This window comes from Fringilla coelebs, assembly GCF_963513975.1.
Source record: "Fringilla coelebs genome assembly, chromosome: 1".
Taxonomy (NCBI): domain Eukaryota; kingdom Metazoa; phylum Chordata; class Aves; order Passeriformes; family Fringillidae; genus Fringilla; species Fringilla coelebs.
The window spans coordinates 30637582-30656051 of record NC_140028.1 but is presented as its reverse complement, the minus strand read 5'-3'; the positions used below and the strand labels follow the sequence as shown (position 1 = coordinate 30656051).

General features: G+C 39.1%; 1 protein-coding gene across 1 annotated transcript in view; it reads left to right on the top strand.

The window, feature by feature from the left end:
- Positions 1-18470, top strand: part of LOC311151776 (uncharacterized protein) — a 114655-nt gene that overhangs the window by 1922 nt on the left and 94263 nt on the right. The gene's annotated exons all lie outside the window — the stretch shown is intronic.

The window sequence follows — 18470 nt, the reverse complement described above, 5'->3', positions numbered from 1 at the left end:
TGTGCTTTTCTTGGTAAATTCAAAATGCAAAAATTTTCCTGTGCAGTTCAAAAGGCTTGGAATAAAGCAGGGTACTAAATATCTTAGTAGAGTCCCCTTCACATCTCTTGCCAAAAAATTTTGAGTTCTACATCACTCTTCCTGCTCTGCATGAGCACAGAGAGCTGATTCCATAACCCCTCTTTCTTCTCACAGGAGTGCTTTTCTAAGGGGGGGTAGATATTGAGGTGAGAATATTAAGGAGCAAATATATGGAATGCTCAGGATGGTTTCCTCCCATTCACTTGAACTGAAATTCTGCTGCTTCCTTCCTGAGTGAGGAGGTCCTTCATCCCCTTCATTGTCTGTGAATTAGACCCTGCTTTAGATTGGCCATACATTTCTTATTTCTTTTTCTTTGGAAAAGAATTTAATCAATTCTTCTTCAGAAGTATTCAGTCAAGATTCAAGAGAGAGGAGGTTTTCCACCCCTTCAGCTCTGAGCTGCTTGATTTCACTAATGATTGCCCATGACTACGATTTGGGCAAAGAACAGGGATCAGTATCGACACAAGCAGCGCCTGTACTTGCTTGTTCCTTAAATGAGTGCCAGCTTGGATGGGATGTATTGTTCAGTTCTTGAATTGGAACAAGGATTTTGCCTCTTTCATGGCTAAATTATCTAGTTCTTATTGTGGCTTAAGTTGTCACTTTTTTGCTTGTTTTCATTTACTGTTTTCGTTTTTCTCTTCTGTCAAATATTGTCTGAAAGTACCTTTGTGCATTTCAATTTGCCAGCATGTGCGACTCAGAGAATGCCACAGGACACTTCTTTTGGGGGAGATCAGTACCTGGTGTAATGCAAACAAGTTTGTGAATTTCTGTTCTATGGTCTGGTACTTAGAGACTTGCACTTTCAATAGTCAAATGTTTTGAAAACGCTGCACTATGAAGCTCCACTCGCACAAAACTGTGTCACCACAATCAACTTTCCTTCCAGGCAAGTAGTTTTTCCAATTTCTTACAACAGTACATGTGTGTTCACAAAATGAGATAGTTTATGCAGATTGTCAGAGTGCAAAATATAAAGGAAAAACTTCTTTAGCTTCTTTGGTTATGTTACTTTTCTGGATGAAACGTCGGATAAACTGATTATTGCTTCAATTTAATATTTTTCTTTAAATAATGTAATTGATGGAAGAAGTCAGTGTAGTACCTTAATGCATTAATGGAAACATGACTGAAAGGCGATGCTGCAGTCTTTTACAAGAGTTTTGCTCTTTTCTTCAGTAGTGGCAGGATTTTTAATTTTTTTTTTTAAGATGAAGTCTGGTAAATGTATGGGAAACTTCTTATTCAGTCAAAGTGACAGACAGATGGTTTGTACTTTGCCCCATATCATGTGTTTAGATCCCAGTCAATCCCTCTTATGTGACCTAACCTCAGACCATGGCATAGACTTGTGACAAAGATGTTATTTGATGTATTTGTATGTAAAATATTCAAACTTCGTCTGTAACTTTTAAGTGTTTCTAAAAATATCTTGAATCATTATATGCATTTTGTTTTCAAAGTGTTTCTTTTAGTGATTTAGGATTATTTTGGGGCTTCTTTCTGAAAAGATTACCTGCCAAAAGATCAAATTCAAGTGTTCTGAAGAATTCTGTATTTTTTTTAAAGGAAAAACAAACACCAACCAGTAGAAAAATTAAAAGAAGGAATTTTAGGTTGATTATGTGAATATTGTCTTAACAACCCATTTTAATCAAGAAATCATGAAAAGAGTCCTGAACATCTAACAGTCTATCCCAGCTGAGTCTTACCTTGTTTAAATGACTGGCATCACTTTACCTGTTTTGCAAAGCACAGTTGATGCCGAGCTGTAATAGAGACTTCTTCCTCTGGAGTGGAATTAAGCTGCAGCTTGTCTGGGGCTGTAGGTGAAACCTTTGGAGGTAGAATAAAACTGAAATATTTCTGTAGAATTTCCGAGACGTTAGGTGCCCCGCTTCACTTTCATACCTGGAGAATTTACAGAGCTGACTGTTTTAATAGGAGATATATTAGCTTTATCATGTAGATAATTTGACTAAGTAAGAGTCCAAATAAGCAGTCTCTGGAAAGATGTAGTCCAATGCAGGGCATTGCTGCAAATGTGTGTAGTTTTCTCTTTCCACCTGTTTTTAAAAATATCTTTTTAAACCATAAAAGAGAGTACTGCAAATTCTGTATCTTAGCAACTGGAAGGCACAAGTTAATTTTAACTGTTTGTGTATGAACATATGTCAGTCACATTCAATACATTTCCTGAGGACAGTTTCTCTAAATGAGTTTAAATTTAGAGATCCTCCTGACATGGTCAAATTCATTCTTACAAAAGCAGGCATTACATATTAACCTCTACCAGAATACTGATATTGCTGCATGAGAACTACACGATTGCAAAGCACATAATTTATTGTTACTATTCAGTTCTCCAAAGACTAAGTACTTCTGAGATTGTTGCTTTTTCCAGATGTTGCTTGTCAGCTTGAAAAGCTCTTTTGATCATGACTTTAGATTTTACTTTAGGCTTCTTGCAAACTAACAGTACCATTAGCTAATTATTAGTATTATTGAATAACATTGGTTAAAAAGTTAGAAATATTTTTATGTCATTTTGGAATAAAAAGTGTGTGCTCCAGTGGAGCTGGTGGAGCTCAGGAAAGTGTGACCACTGCTATGCTCTTATTTTTAAGAGTAAATATGTCTGATAGTTAAATTTCTTGCAACTAAGTGGGGGGGGTGGGGGGGAGAAAAGGAGATATATTGGCCCCTACTCCTTCCAATAAATAAATCTGAACCCACAAGAGAATCCCTACTTAGCTGGGGTTCAGTGTTATGTTTATTGTGCACCCAAAAACTTTCATTGATGCTCAGGTCTGGGAAGTTCTAATCTTCTGCTGTATTTGGGCTAGACCAAGGGACCTAATATAATCATGGCACTAGAACACCCACTTTTTATAAATTATTGTTGGTGTACTTTTTGTGTACAAATCATTTGTCCTGTCACTGAGGTGAGCACTGAAAAAAACACATGAACTGACTGATAAACAGGTTTTAATGTGGAATTAGATCTTACATTCTTTCAAGTGTAATGTATGGATCTCTTTTTCTTTGGCAACAGTTAAAGAAAGTAAACATTTCTGGAAAACTATTAAGAAAAAATTTGTGGGCATGTGGGAAACTCACAGGAATGTTTTGTTATCAAGCTGCAGAATAGAAGGGGTAATTACTTTCTCTTCCTGTCTTGCTGAGCAGGATGATGCCAATAAAGATTTTATCAAGAGCAATATGGCAAATAAGCGTCTATTCAGAAACCACCACTAGGAAGGGGAGGTCTCCCAAGGGCAGCACTACCAGTGCTGAGGAGATGGTGGCAATCAGGCTCCTGGCTGCCAGGGCACTGCCCCAGAGCCCAGTGCATGAGCCAGGCTGTGCCCCAGCCTCCCCAGGTGGTGTCTGCTGGTGCCTGGGCTGTGCCCAGAACCCAGCTGGGACTGTGCCCCGGTCACACCATCGGCCAGGACAGTCCTCCTCACCTCGCGGGGCTCTGAGCTGGTTCTTGCTTGTTTCAGTGCCTCAGATGAGGCTGAATGTGGGAGAAATGAACATTTCAGCCAGGAAAAATAATGAAAATCCTGTTCCTGCCTTAGAGAGGCACAGAAGAAAGAAGGGGTTGGGTGTTGGTTTCTGTCAATGTGTATTCTTCTACTTTTCCTACTTTAACAAGTGCCTCTTTAGGGAGGAGGGGAGGTCTGGTAACAGCAATAATCATTGCAGTTATTAACCCATATTGAAATTAAGACAATTTCATTTTCTTTCAGGGCTGTGAAATTTTCTTTGGGTTTGGAGTTGTGCTTTGAAGCATTTATTTTCCAAAATTATAATAAAATATTTTTTATTATTTGAGTAAACCCATGTGTCATAGTGGTCTTTCTTTTTGCAATGTTATATATACAAGTACAAAAATGCATTTATTGAACTTTTTAATTTTCTCCTCTCCTTCATTGCCCATTATTTGCTTTGAGAAAATGTGGTTAGTGAGTTGATTTCAGACAAACTGTCCCTGAAATAGTACTCAATTTCTTCCAATTTTTAGCTTTTCCTTTTTTTTCTTTTAATATGCTTTTATTATTTTTTTTAAGAGAACTGGAAGTCTTCCTCCTGGTTTTAAAGGCAGCCAGAAAATCACCCTGAAAATTCACAGCAATTTAATTGGAGCCACTGTGATAGGGAGTAGAATTAAATCTCTACAAATTTTTTTAGAACCAGAAAAACTACCTGAGGAATGAGTGTCAGGTCTTAAATCTTGGAAATATGATACAGGTGCTAAAGGTTATTTTTATCTTTGCTTTGGATTAATAAATGTCTGTCATCGATTACAGTTCAAATGAAGGGTTTAGGTCTGTTACTAAATTAATTAAAAGACATTTTTTCTCTATCTGAAAGAGGTATTGGAGGGGGGGGGGTTTAATTTTTCTTTGGTTTTTCCTGTAAAATCTCTTCTCTCATTAAATGTTTATTTCAGGAAGAAATATTCTGTGTCCTTCATACATAACATAAAGCTGACTCCTTTTTCACTGTGTGAAAACTTACTTAAGTATGATGAATTCTGTGAGCTTCAGGGCTTTTTGATTTTGATAATCATACCTTTCCAGCCCTGGTAGGGTTTCACTTTATCAACTTTCACTTGATTTAAATCCATCACTTAAAATACCTTATGAGATGTACTCTTTACTATCAAGAAGCTGCATTTATTACATAATGATAAACTTTCCTGAAGAGAAACCCTGTTCTTAAAACTAATTCAATTTTTAAAAAAATCTATACAAATGGTTTGAATACAATACAATGGTTTTAAATAGAGAACTCTTATTGTAAGTGTGGATTTTGTGGGCTTAATCCTGCAACCTGTGCCTGCTTAGCCCCAGTTTAACATACCTAGCTTGGATGCTTATTTGTTAGCAAAAGATTAATTTGCAGATTTGAAACTTGAACTTTGAAATTTCCCCTTTGAAAATTTGAATTATTTCTTACATTTATTTTGCTGCTGTCTGGAGTTGCCCTGAAATAATTCCAAACGCATTTCTATCCTTGAAGATTACAAATTATGTTGTAATGGTAGTGGAAGCCATTACAAATGTGCCTTTCTTCCTTGAGTGTGTGATCTGTGTGTGGTTAGAGCGGGAGGGGGTGGTTAAGAAAGAGAAGAACTACAATTAAATGTATTTTTTTTTTAAATATGATCTAATTATGCCGTTTGCCCAATAAGCATCACCTGGCAAATCAAAACAGTCAGTGCACGCTGAGACCTGAATTTCTTTTTTTAACAATGTATGCTTGTATATTTCATGAAGACCTAGCCACAGTATTTCGTAAGAACAGTGTGCAGGTACTGTGTTTTTTGATTTATGTATCCATTTTAAAGGGCTGAATTTGAAACAGTGAATGGATATGTGTGTCCTTGTTCTGTAGGACTGTAATAACCTGTTTGGGCCTTTTATTGCCCTTGGTTTCTGTTGTTTCCCTCGGCAGAGATAACACCACTAGCTCTAAGAAAATGACCTGAAATTATTCTAAGCTACAGAAAATTGATCAAATAATGATGTAAGCTATGAAACAAAGGGAAAAAAATTAATGAGTGCCAGTAGTAGATTTTTTTTTATTGTTTTACATTGCATTCACAAATTGTTCCCAAAATATTCAACGGTGACATTTTTCAGAATGATGATGAAGAGTCAAGCTAAACATGACTGTTGAGACTCTCCTTGCCTTGCATCCACAATTACTACCGTCTAATTAATTGGTCTTTAATAGGCTGCTGTGATTTCAGAAACATATTCTTCAATGTCCCACCTTGTATTGAAGATTTGGGTCTCTTTCAAGGTATTAAAAAGGCATGTAATTATGAAGAAACAACACCAAGAGGAGATGTAGCTAATAAAGGTTGGTATATTAATAGTAAAGGCTTCATGACTCTGCAGTCTTTAAACTCCTTCCTCTCTAGAAATATTAAAGAGATATACTACACACCTCTTAGCTCTTATCCCTGGTTTATTTGTTGGAATTCTGGGCCGTACAGTTTTGGAAGGAAAAATAACTGGCCAGTAATTCACAAGTTCTTTCACAGACAGAGTTCCATTTTGCCACGTGTTTTATTTGATGTGTTTTTATAGGGGCACTGAGAAGCTGTGGCATTTTCTCTGTGTGTCACACCCAGCGTTATCTGTTATCTTTCCTGACCCAGATGATACAATTTAGTGCCTTTTGTCTGTGTATGGCTAAGATTAGGGCAAGGCTGTGAGCAAGGCAGCTGAAGATGTGTGTAGGTAAGACTGTGTGACTGGGACATTTCAGGAGGTGAATGGGGGTTTCAGCAGGGAGTTATGGGTCTCTTTGGGAATGCTAGTCCACCACTGGCGACCTGAGCCCCTAAATCAGGAGGGTTTGTGGTGGAACTGCAATATCTTCCACAGAGACAGAGCCTTGCAGATACTGTGACATCATCATACACACTGCCTTGAGCTGCTTCTGAAGAACACCCTGGCAAAAGATCCTGTGCCACTGTGTTGGCACATTGGTGTTGTGATCCCTTGAGGGCCTTCTGGCACAGCAAATGCAGCCTTTACCAAAAATACCAGTCTCAAATCCATGGGACATTCTTCTGCACTTATCCTGCCCCAGCTTGATATTCCTGTTCCCTGCTCTTTTTTTTCTGAATGCAAATACTTTACGCAGTGGTGGTCATTACACATCCTGTGAACCAGGACAAGAGTCATCCCCAGGGCCAATTAGTGAATATTCTAGCACCTTTGCTTCCATGGATTTGGACTAAGGTGTTCACGAGATGTAAGGACTGCTTGCACTAGTTGCAGATCCTGGGACACAAGCTCAAATTGCTATCCCCTCCATTTTCCTGGCCTGTAAGCCTCTCCTCAGTGAGAAACAAAGCTCACTGGTACTATTTGGCAGGTAGAAGAATGGGAGCTTCCTTGGTTTGAGTGCTTTTAGGAAAAGAGTTTCTATGTGAGTCTGGGAGACAGATGCAAAGAAAGTACCAAATTTTCTGACTCTTGTAAATGAATAAAAGAAATTTTTACTGTTGCATAAACCAAGACACCTTGGCTTGTTAGCACTTGGAGATAGTAAATAGAGAATGGAAGTTTCACACAGGGTCTCAGCATGGAGATAGCAAGGCCAGGTAAGCTGAGGCATTGACCAACCTCCTCTAATGGAAGGTGTCCCTGCCCACAGCAGGGAGATTGGAAAACGATGATCTTTAAGGTCCCTTCCCAACCCAAACTATTGCATGAACTCCATTGATCCCACAGCAGCCAAGGACCCTGAAGCCCACTCCTGCTGCCTCACCATAACTGAGTAAAATAGCAGAAACAAACCAGTGCTGTTCACATGGGTTACAAAACTGTTTAAAAGCCAGGTTGGTTCTCAAGAGTGTTTTAGTTGATACAGTGGAGCATTTGAAACTGTGAAGACAATGTTATACAAGAGTTTGAACTGAAATACCAGAACTACCTGCCTTTGATGCTGGATTGCACAAAGAAGAACATGAGGACGTAATGATGGATGGGCATCACTGTCATCACCCCCATAAGACTCCATCTCTCAGGGACTGACTTCTCTTGGGCTGGGTTCTCAGTGCACTTTGGTTTGTGGCTATTAGTGTGTACACAGCGTACCAAGTGCCGCTTAGTGCATGGGAAATGCTCGGGATTAGCAGCTTTTCCATTTTTCTCCTTCAAAGATTATCAGTCTCTTCCTGTTCTGTCCTTTCTGTTCACACTGTTTGGAGTCAATGTGTTGCACAAGGCTGTAACAAGTCAAGTCACAAAGTGTCCTCTGGTCATCTAGAAGCCACCTGAGGAAGGATTCTGGAATAACTTTTAACCAGGTTAAAAGTTAACCAGAAGCTTAACCTCCTGAAAAACTGCCTCTTCCTGATTCTGTCTGTGGATGCCGTGGGACAGGGAGAGAGAAACAGCAAGCTTTTCTCACAGGGGCTTGTGAGTGTTTTCAGGGAGTTGTAGGACTGTAATAACCTGTTAGTACAAACAATCTGCAGGTGGTGTCTTTCTTTTGTTCTTCTCAAGGACAGTGTATGAGAAAGGTGTTTTTGTTAACTAGCCAATCAAATAGAATGTATCGTATCACTCCATAAAAACCATGTGGTTTTCTTGAATAAAGCCTTCTTTGCCCTTTCTACAATACTGCCTCTCACCCGTTCCTGTGTCTTTCTCGGTGCAAGAGTGACACTGTCAAAAGATCTTTTTGGCCATTCACCTGTAAAGAAGCCCTCCATTGTCAGTAACTTCTGGCTCGGCAAATTACCAAAGAGCCTGTCAAGAAAACTTCCATCCCACAGTGACCTTTCAAGCTTGTCTACATCCCAGCTGGAGATCTACCCAGGCATTGACCAGAAATTGCTGTCAGAAATTGATCAGAACAGGACAGGACAGCCCCATTAGGGAGGGAGAACTGGAGGACATCCTTCTGCTCCTTGCCTGGCGAGGTGTTTCCAACATAAGCCTCAGGAAGTGATCAAGACATTTTCCACAAGGCACATCTATAGAAAATTCAGTGGGATGCCAGCTTCCCTCCCTTGGATGTCTGGATTCAGTGGGATACCTGCCTCTCAGATTCTTCTGGTGACAATTAAGTCTATTATTTGCCCTTTTCTAGAAGTATTTCAAAAAGATGCCAGGTCCAGAAATTTTAGAAGTGCTCGGGATTGTTGAGATTGGAGTTACCAGTACCAAGCCCTGGAGTACAACTTGGGTGAGTGGCTTAGGTAGAACCAGGAGGATTATCCAAAGGCAAGGCAGTGCCAGACCAGCTGGTAAGAAAGTTATCAAATACTCAGGGATTCCTTCCCTCCCTTTTCATTCCTGTGCCCAGGGTGTACACCAGGGATGATGAATGGCTTGGTGTGCCAGCCTGAGAGGTATGAGAGGGAACTGGCTCCATGGGAATGATAGTGTCCCACGTTCACAGGGAGCTGGCATGTGACAACCTCCCCTTTCCAGATTTTCTGCACAATTGGTGGGCATGGGGGAGTAGAAGGCTACAGCATTTTGCTTTTTGCTACAGATACACTTTGTGAAAATACCTTTTGGTTATCTTGCCTCATCACAGACACAAATTGAAGATTATAAACAAGGCAGATTCATATTTCTTTTAAAATAATGTTTAAAAGAATAGCAAGAAGAATTTGATTTTTCTGGTGCAACACTAAATATTAAAAATGTTGGAGATCCCCCTTGGAAAACTTAAGGGCTAGCCTGGTTTTTTCCCTTATCAGTTCTCCTCACTCTGTAGGGAGCCTGCCAGAATGAAATCAGTCTGGTGATAACTCCTTCTTCAGAGATAGCCTGAAACACAGATGTGAGTCTGGTTATCGTGGCAGGAGATGGGCTGATGGCTGGGTGGCATGGAGGTGGATTGGTTCACAACTTTCCTGTGCTGACTGCCCCAGGGGTAAGGGATGAAGCTCTGCTGGCCTGGGCCATGTGTGCCTGTCAGGGACTGAGGCACTGCTCAGCACCTTGACCTCTTACAATGTGTTGGCATCACTGCACTCAAAGGAAACAAGGAAAGAAGTCGTTTGAGAATAAAATGGCAAAGCCATGGATAAGTGTGCAGTGTCAGCACAGCCAGGTCCCACTTAGGTTTTTCCTTGTTAAATTACATCTCCACATTTGGCTGTTCCTGTCTGAACAAGGGCACCAAATAAATGGGAGGAGGGGAAGGGGAAGGAGTGGGTAGTCTGGGAATGACTTTCACCTTTCAGGCAGGCAGCTCTCTGCATGATGCTCCGGGTGTGGTGGTGCCACATGTGAAACCCTGCCACGTGCCACGTGGCAATCAGACAGAGTCAGCAGTGAAACAAACCAGTGAGGCAGGTGAGAGATGTGCCCGGAGCAGGGCAGGCTGCAAGGGGTTTGGCAGCGTGTGGGAAGGTGCAGTGGCTGCTGCACAGGTTTCCGTGCCCCACAGTGATTTCGGGAGCAAGGCTGTAAGCTAGGCACTCTGAAAAGGCTTAAGGTGCCATCAGCAATGCAGGATACTTTAGCCCCAAGAGAATGAAGTTGCTAATCTGTTGCCTTGCTCAGGAGGAGAGATCTGCCTGTTGGTGCTCTCCGCAGGGCTCGTGCTTTTAAAAATTAAATTGTCTGTTTCTTACGATTTGAAAACACTTTTGGAAGTGATGACGGAGATTGACATACAGGTTTTGGTTTTCAGTAGTTCTGTAATAAGTGCTGAAGAATTAGGAGATTAAAAAATTTGCACAAGTGCAATAAAAGTGAATAAAGCATGTTTCTCTAAGTCAGATGTCTTTATCTTCTATTATTATCAGGATATCTCAAGTGTCATCCTTTACTGGTACCTTCACCAAAAAAGTTGAGCATCTTTTTTTTTCCAAGGCTACTTTGAGGGGAGGAATTAGGTTAGAACAGAGTTTTTTAAGCTGGAACACCCTCTGCACCCCCCTCCCAATTATTTTTAGCATTAGCTATATGTAAAATTAATGATCCAAGATCTTCTTGGCTCCTGCTTTCTTCTTATGTCCCTTTTCCTTTAAGCTGAATAAAGAGGACTGTTCCCAGCCTGACAATGCTATTGATTCTTTTAGGAAAATTTAAGTAAAAACAGGCTGGCTGACTTCTGAAAGGAGAAGAACTGAAGAAAAATACTTGCTAGGATGGAACTTGTTCACTCTAGCTGCCCACAGGTAGGAGAAAATTGGCATAGCTCAGACAAAACATTTCTAACGTTCCAGTTAAAACTTGAAATGATCTGTCATCTGTAGCAAATATTTGTTCTGGCTTTTGCAGGTATCTGTCAGTGCTGGCTGGGTCTGCCTGTATGTGCCAGTGTCAGAGGGTGGCCTTCCCTTGCTCTTCCAGGGTGCTTGCAGTAGGGTGGGAAAGAAGGACCTGCTTTGGAGCAGCATGGAAATAAGTGGCAAAAGCTTTATGGAAAGTGCTTCATTGTTCAGCAGAGTTAGGGCCAAAATAAAAGGTCTTGCATACAGTGGAAACACTTGCATGCTGTTTCTTATGTAATTTATTATTTGTTTTGTCCTTTATCAACAAGTGATTTGATTCCCTATCCTCCTTTTCAATAACCAATGAAGACTTTGTTTGCTTTCCCCTTTCTGTGTCACAGTTTTTTTGCCCATGAATACAGATTTGCCCATGAATGCAGATTGATTTCAGAGGTACATGTTTCTGAATAAGATATGCAAAAATGTAGTATCAGTAGAAGGGCCAAGGCTGAAAGATGGTTTCTTTGATTTATAAACTGATAAACTGGTAAGTGTATTGCTAACTGAATCCAGTGGCATTCACCACAGTGATTATTATGCAGTTAACTGCTTCATCCAAGTGCTGCTGACAGTGAGAATCATCATTAAACATTAATGTGGTGGTGACACACTCACAACTACCACTGCTAAGTGTCCTCCTAATTGTTTCTCTGACATGGAAGAAGAAACATGCAAATAAAATTGTCTTTTATCTAATAGGTCATTTGCCTCTTGCTCTGAAGAAAATGACCCATTAGGTAGCAGTAGTGCTCTACATTTTCACGAAGTAGAAACATTTTCATGAAGTAGGATATAATTATGGAATACTAGTATACTTCCCTATGGGATATGGAAAGCTAGTTAGAAACCAGAAGAATTATTTCTGTTCCATGTTTATTATCTCTGGTGCAACTTCAAGTCAAACAGTTCAGAAAGCCAAAAACTTCTGAATTCTGCCCCTTGGGCATTGAGTAAAACTGATGGTCATAAAGCACCTGATATTTTTTAATTAAAATGAATAATTGTACACCTCAAGATGCCTTTTATTTCAGATGCATTTGTAGAAACAAAACTGATTGAGCTCAGAATAAAGGTGCCTTTTTTTTCGGTCTTATCTGAAATCATACTGGAGAATTCTGAGGAGGTCTTTAACAAAGAAAGTTGCCTAAATTCAGCAACTTGCAAAAAATGAGAATATATATTCAATCTCATCTCCAAAACCACAAAGGCCCAGCAGTCATTCTGGGTCCCTGTTTCTGCCTTCTGGTTTAGGTGACTGGAGCACAGCTCAGAGGTTGGGAGAGAGAGACATCCTCTGCAATCCTTGTTGAGTGTGACAGATTTGGGCCAACACATGCAGCTGAAACTTGGCAGTCCAGGTATCCTGCAAAGTTAAATTCTGCCTAGACATGTTTGCCTTTTTGTTAGCTACAAAAAACACATTTGGAGGATTGAACCCAATACTGTGCTCTGATAACTGGAGATGCAGCCTTGCCAATTTGGAAATTTAAATGGCTGATGGTTTACACATCAGATTTATACTGCAGTACACAACTGCAGTGAGTATGATGCTTTCCCTTTTGCTCATCTCTGGCTTAGGCCATGTCAATAAAACAGGCCTAAGGCAATAGGCAGTAAATTAAACTGTCAATGGATGCCAGTTTAATAAGGTCAGATATGCTGTGTACTTCTAAAAGTTTTAGTAAGTATTCCTATAGCTGCTATAGGAATAGGTGATTCCTGTAATCTCTGGTTAATTTGAGATTATAGCACTCTGACCTCCTGTTGTATGTATTTATTTGATATTGTATGTGCTTCAAAAATGGATTAAGTGACTTTTCATAGTAGTTTAGCTTCTACTAATTTCTTCCAAACGTACCAAACTTTCCTAATGTGCCATATTGGTACAGGTGTCTCTTTCTGGATCCATACTCTTAATTCTTGCAAAGATAGAGTTGGAAAAAACAAAACAAAACAAAACCTTTGCAGAAGTGGATTGGTTTCTGGAATACCTATTGTCTTCCTAAATAATCTAAAAGTTCTGGGCTATAAATCTATACAGGCCACTACTCTGAGACATGGTGGCATAATGATCTGCTATGTGAGGGTATAAACTGCTGAGAGTGAAAGATGTAAATTCTTCTTGTATAAACTTCAGTGATTCACTCATTAAATAACTTACTTCCTTGTGGCACCAAGTCACACTAAAATGCAGTGGCTGTTGGACATAGACCTGTAAAGCTTCTTTCATAGTTAAACCATAACCAATACTTACTGTTTGAATATTGCAAAAGCAGTGTCTTTGAAAAAGCAGAGGTTTTACTTTCTCATTTGATAGAATACTTTTATGTGTAATGTATTCCAAGTTATTGTATAGTTGATTTTTAACGAATTACCAGTATGCAAAACACCCTGATGTAGTACTGGTAACACTTGGTATGTAGTTGCAGAATTTAAAACATTTATAATCTCTACCTTTTTTCCATTAGATCTTCTTCCCTTTTAGTGAAAGGACTATATAAGAATTGAACAACTCTCATTTCAATCTTTTTTTGTGCAAAAAATAAAAATTTTTTTGTGGTCAGGAGGAAAAAAATTCAAAGGCTCAAGAGAATAAATAAGTTTGTTAAAACTAAGGTTTCCAAACCTTAGAACTAGAATCAACTTAAGTCAGTTTTGGAAATATTTAATTGTTGTCAGCACTTTACTGAAGAGAATCTATTTAGAGCCAGCTAATACTTGGCTTATAAGAAAATATCTTGTGTAAGAGGTCCTTTCCTACACACTACATCATCACTGCAGCCTCCCTTCTCTTAGCCTAATGCTATCTCTTAAGCATTGCTGCCAAAGAATTTGTATCTTATCTCAAAATGTTGGTTTCATTGGTTGATATGAACAGCAAGCTGGCTAACGTGAAGATGCACAGTTCCTCCTGGTTGGGTGAAAGGGACTCAATGCCTTGACAGGAGGAGTGGCTTTAATATAAACTTTTGCTGTGTTGTAAATCAGATAATCAACATGAGAGAGGGGATTATAAAACCTTGCAGTTTGCAGCCAACTTGACAGGCAAAGCTAAGTTCACTCCCTGTTTTGGGTTTTTTTCAGTACATAGTGCTGTACTACCACCACACTGTGCAGGAGCAGGGCTTAGGGTTATGTCTGAAATGTCCTAACACAGCTCTTCATTCTTCATGATGGCTTTTCCTAAATAGCAAAGGTCAAAAGTAAATGACACTCTAGTGTGCTTATATTTTTATCCTCAGATTTGTATTGCCCTGACAAATTATGATATATTACATTTATGATCATGTGTGAGTTTGTATGAGTTGTCATGTCTGAGTTTTGCAGAGCTTTAAAGAAGCACGAAGCACAGATGTTGGAATGGTGTTTCCTGGCAAGCTTTCCCTGCCTTTATGTCTCAGAACATTATTCTGTGGGTTTGAAAAATGTAGCAAGAAAACATTTTTGTAGACATGGATGCTCTAAATATTTGTTCCTTGAAGGGTTTTGGAATTTCTGATGTGCAGAACACTTGTTGGTGGCCTTCAGACAGCTGGCTGATCATGTTGAGCAGGCACTGCTCCAGACACTCTGTGCTTCCAGGATGGTATCTCATCCAGTTCTGCAGGGTAGGCAGGGATCCTGTGTGACTGCAAATGGAACTAGGGAGTTTTGTGTATTCACTGCGATACAATCACATCATAAAAGCACTTGAGAACTTCCATTCTATTATTAAACATGGGTAATGCTCCCTCTAATGAAATTATAGCCACCCAGGCCTTCTCTCTCAAATTAAAAAAAAAAAAAGCAACTAAACAAACCATGACTTGTGTATGGTTTCATTTGCTCCTTTGCATATCCATCCCACTCTCAGGATTTTCAGGGGGTTTTGTGTGGTGTTAGACTTCATCTTCTTCAGTTGTATGAGATGGCATTGTGGTGGTCTCATACATGAGATATATTTCAAATAGATTTTTCCTAGCCTAATTATTGAGGATTTTATTATATAATAAAAACTCCTTTTGTCTTTTCTGTCAAGATTTTAGGTATATCCACATGGGAATGATGGGGACTTCTTAAACAATTTTGAGGCTTGAAAATTAGTGCCAGTGTAACCCCAGAATTTCTGTAGGCTAGCCCTTCCTTTCTCAACCCTTCACTGCAGAAAGAACAAGGAACTGGCAACAGCAAAATTATTCCAGGAGGCCTAGTCCTGAGAGGAGGTCAAACTCTGCTGCTACAAGGAACTAGAAGTGTGTTGCACCAGTTTTGCAAAACAGGCTTCCAGGCAGGGATGCTTGCTCTGGGGCAAAATGAGTCTATGTCCTTCTGACCCTGAGCTGTAATCCTTCAAATTCTTCTCAAACAAGTAAGGCTCCCTCTTACAAGCTTCCTTAAAATAAAGGGTTAAAAATTTAACCCTTAATATCAAGGGGTAAAAGAGTTGTAGATGAAAATGGTTTTCAATACCTCAGTGCAATCTCAAGTACCATAGTTCTTTATAGATTTTAGCTAATTAAGTAAAAACCAAAAGCAGATTCTTTCAGTCTTGGACACACCTCAAGATCAGCATCCCTCAGTATGAATTCATGGGAGGAAGATGACAAGCTGTCAGCACTAGGTAAAAAAAATGGATTTTTTTAAAAGACACGTAAGTGAAGGGTGTGACTAAGTAGTTGAGACTTCCAGGAAAGAGAGAGTCAAGAAATGAATCAGCAAACATGAAGGAAGAACATCTAAAATGTGAAAGACCAGACATCTGTTATGAGATATGAATTGTTTTCTTGTCTTCCATTTCCACCATTTCTCTCTTTTCTCAGGCTATGCTGTGTTCTACTTTTGCAAATGTAGTGATTAGAAGTATTTGACTATTCAAACACTTTGATTCAGAAATGAGGAGAGAAAACAAACATATGCCATGAAATAAATTATGATGCTTATTAGTATAAATGTAATACTGTAATATGTTAATCTTTTTCACTCTTTGTTTACAGTCTTTGAATTTTTTTTCCTTTCTTTAAATAGGTTATCTGGTACATCCTTATGTAAAAGACTAACAGAATTTTTACTGGTTATTTGAACATATTCCTGTTCATTTTTTTACCTTATGTGAAGTGCAAACTTTAATAAATAATCTTTGTTGGGAGACATGTGTGCAATTTGTACTATTGAAAGTTACTCAATAGTAGTCCTTCTCAAATTTAGAGCAGCAATTAAGAGGCTGGATGTTGCAGCATTTTATGCAAATTAAAATTGTTTGAAATTGTTTGAAAATTAGAGCTGCTTGCACTCTCTGAAGACTTGAAAGACAGGAAAAGTGCTGAGAAAACAGATGGGGTAGGACAGAGGAAGAAGGGAAAGAGGAAAAGTAGGGATAGGTGAGTGGTTTAGACCAGTCCACTAGCTCCAATTTCCAGAGAAATTCTGGAATAAGAATTCTAAATGCATATAAGTACTTGAAAGATCGAAATTAGATGAATTATAATCAGCAAGTTCTGTTGAGCCAATATTATTTCTTTCTTAGTTAGGATAACTTGTCATTTGAACAGAGAGGAAGCTGTAAATTTGATCTGCGTTATTAGGGCTTTTGATACTGTTATTTATGACAGGTTTGTACAGTAAGAGAAACATGGCCAAGATAAGGTATGACTAGCTGGGTGAGTGACCTAGAATTGAGATCTCAAACAAGCTTGTCACTGAGAACACTAGCAAAGATGTAGAAAATATCTTTTGGAAGGGTGTCCCCTACTAACCCATGTGTTGCCTGTGTACTGGAGAGTGTGCCATGGCAGTGTGAGGGGTGTAGTGCATGCTGGAGCATAAATACTGCAAAAAGCCTCCATCAGCTAAGGCAGTTCTGGGAGCAGAAGGAGACTAAGCATTTCAGCAGGAAGATGTGAAAGATCTGCACCTGGTAGCAGTGAGCCAATGCAAAGCAAAATACAGAGTGTGACAGTAAAGCAGACAAGGAATAAACATTAACCTTTTCTGTGCCATCTCTTTCTGTGCTTTTCCCACTACAATCAGTGTGGACAGGGTATTTTCTTCTGTCCTTTATGACCTTTGCCTGATGGATCTGCCTTTGTACTTTGGACAGCCTCATTCTGTCCTTCATGCTTCAAAAAGATTTTTGCCCCTCATTTAATTTCAAAGTTTTATATTTTCTTCTTGAGTTCAGATAATTGAGGACCCACAAGGGATGTCTTTCTAAGTTTCATGTTTGTTTGTTTTTTTTTAAATTATTCAATTGCTTACATTTTTTTGAGGTGTACTTCTTTTCTGTCAGTTTAGACTGCCAGTTTATAATCAGTTCCTTGTTAGTGCTATCCTCTATCTTGGTGTCCTTTGCTCCTCTTCCTCCTTTTCCTCCTTTCCCCAGAAATGCTAAACTAGCACATCATGGTTCTTCTGCTTGACCTACCTGTGTGTGCACAGCTGATTCTCCTGGCAGCACTGCCGACCACTGGAGGTCTTCTCTCAGGGTGTGCTCTCCTGGCACAAGGTAACAGGATATTTCCCACACACACACACTTGTTCTGCCACACATTCAGCCTACATCAATTACCCAATCCCTTCTCAGCTATGCTAACTGGTCCAGGCAACCACACTTAGAATTTCCTACATTTAGGGGCTTCCATTTATATTCCTGCATTTCTCTCACTGGTACAGATGTCTGAAGTGTTTTGGAAAAGGACTGTTTGTTTTCATTCCCTTGCCAGCTTGTAAGGACTTATTTTAAGGAATAATCATACCAGATCACTTCCTCATTTCTAGGCAGAGGATTAGCAGATAATCAGAAAAGACACGTCCTGTGAAGAGAGGAAATATTAATGTTAAGGTGCTGCTGAAATACAGATCTGGAGGAAGATGACTCAAGCATACTCAAGAAAAATAAAAGTTGACAAGAACTGATGCATACAGTTGACATCAAGAGAGCAGAGATCCTTTGGAGCAAAAGGAAGTGAACTGGCTGATTATTGCCTACCAAAGAGGAAGAATAGGATTTACTCAGGGGTAAATCTAGAGACTGAGCACAGTGGGAAAGAGCTAGATAAACCAATGGGTGATTGATGTTTGGAATTAGTTTGCAAATAACTTCAGGCTAGATCTTTGAAGATGTATTCTAACCAAGGGAAAAAAAAAACCCCTCTATTTCTGTGTTTTAGCCTTTAGTCTCTGTTGTGGCAGAGATAAATAAAGATTTAAAAAAAAAAAAAAAGGTGTGGTAATAATATGAAAATACTGTTGCTAGGAGGCTATTGGAGACAAAATAAAATGGACAATAGCAATTTCCAGCTCTGAGCTATAGCAAAGATTTTCAATACACTAAAGTTTGTCTCTCATACTCACTTTTTTTTTTTTGATACAAACAATTTTATATCTCCTACATAGTTAAAAGCAAGAAAAGATTTAGCAAAGCCACACTAATGTGTCTGCTGATTCTTTGAAATTTGGAGTTAAAAAGAGTCATTTTCTGGGGAGATAAAAGATCTTTTATTTGATTTCTATGATTATCTAAAGAATTAACTGGTTACGTTTAGCTTTGTCCCCAAGAACTGATAACTCATCTTAAAAGCAAGGGTTGCCTAGTGACAAGAAATTATTATATAATTTTATTACTTACAAA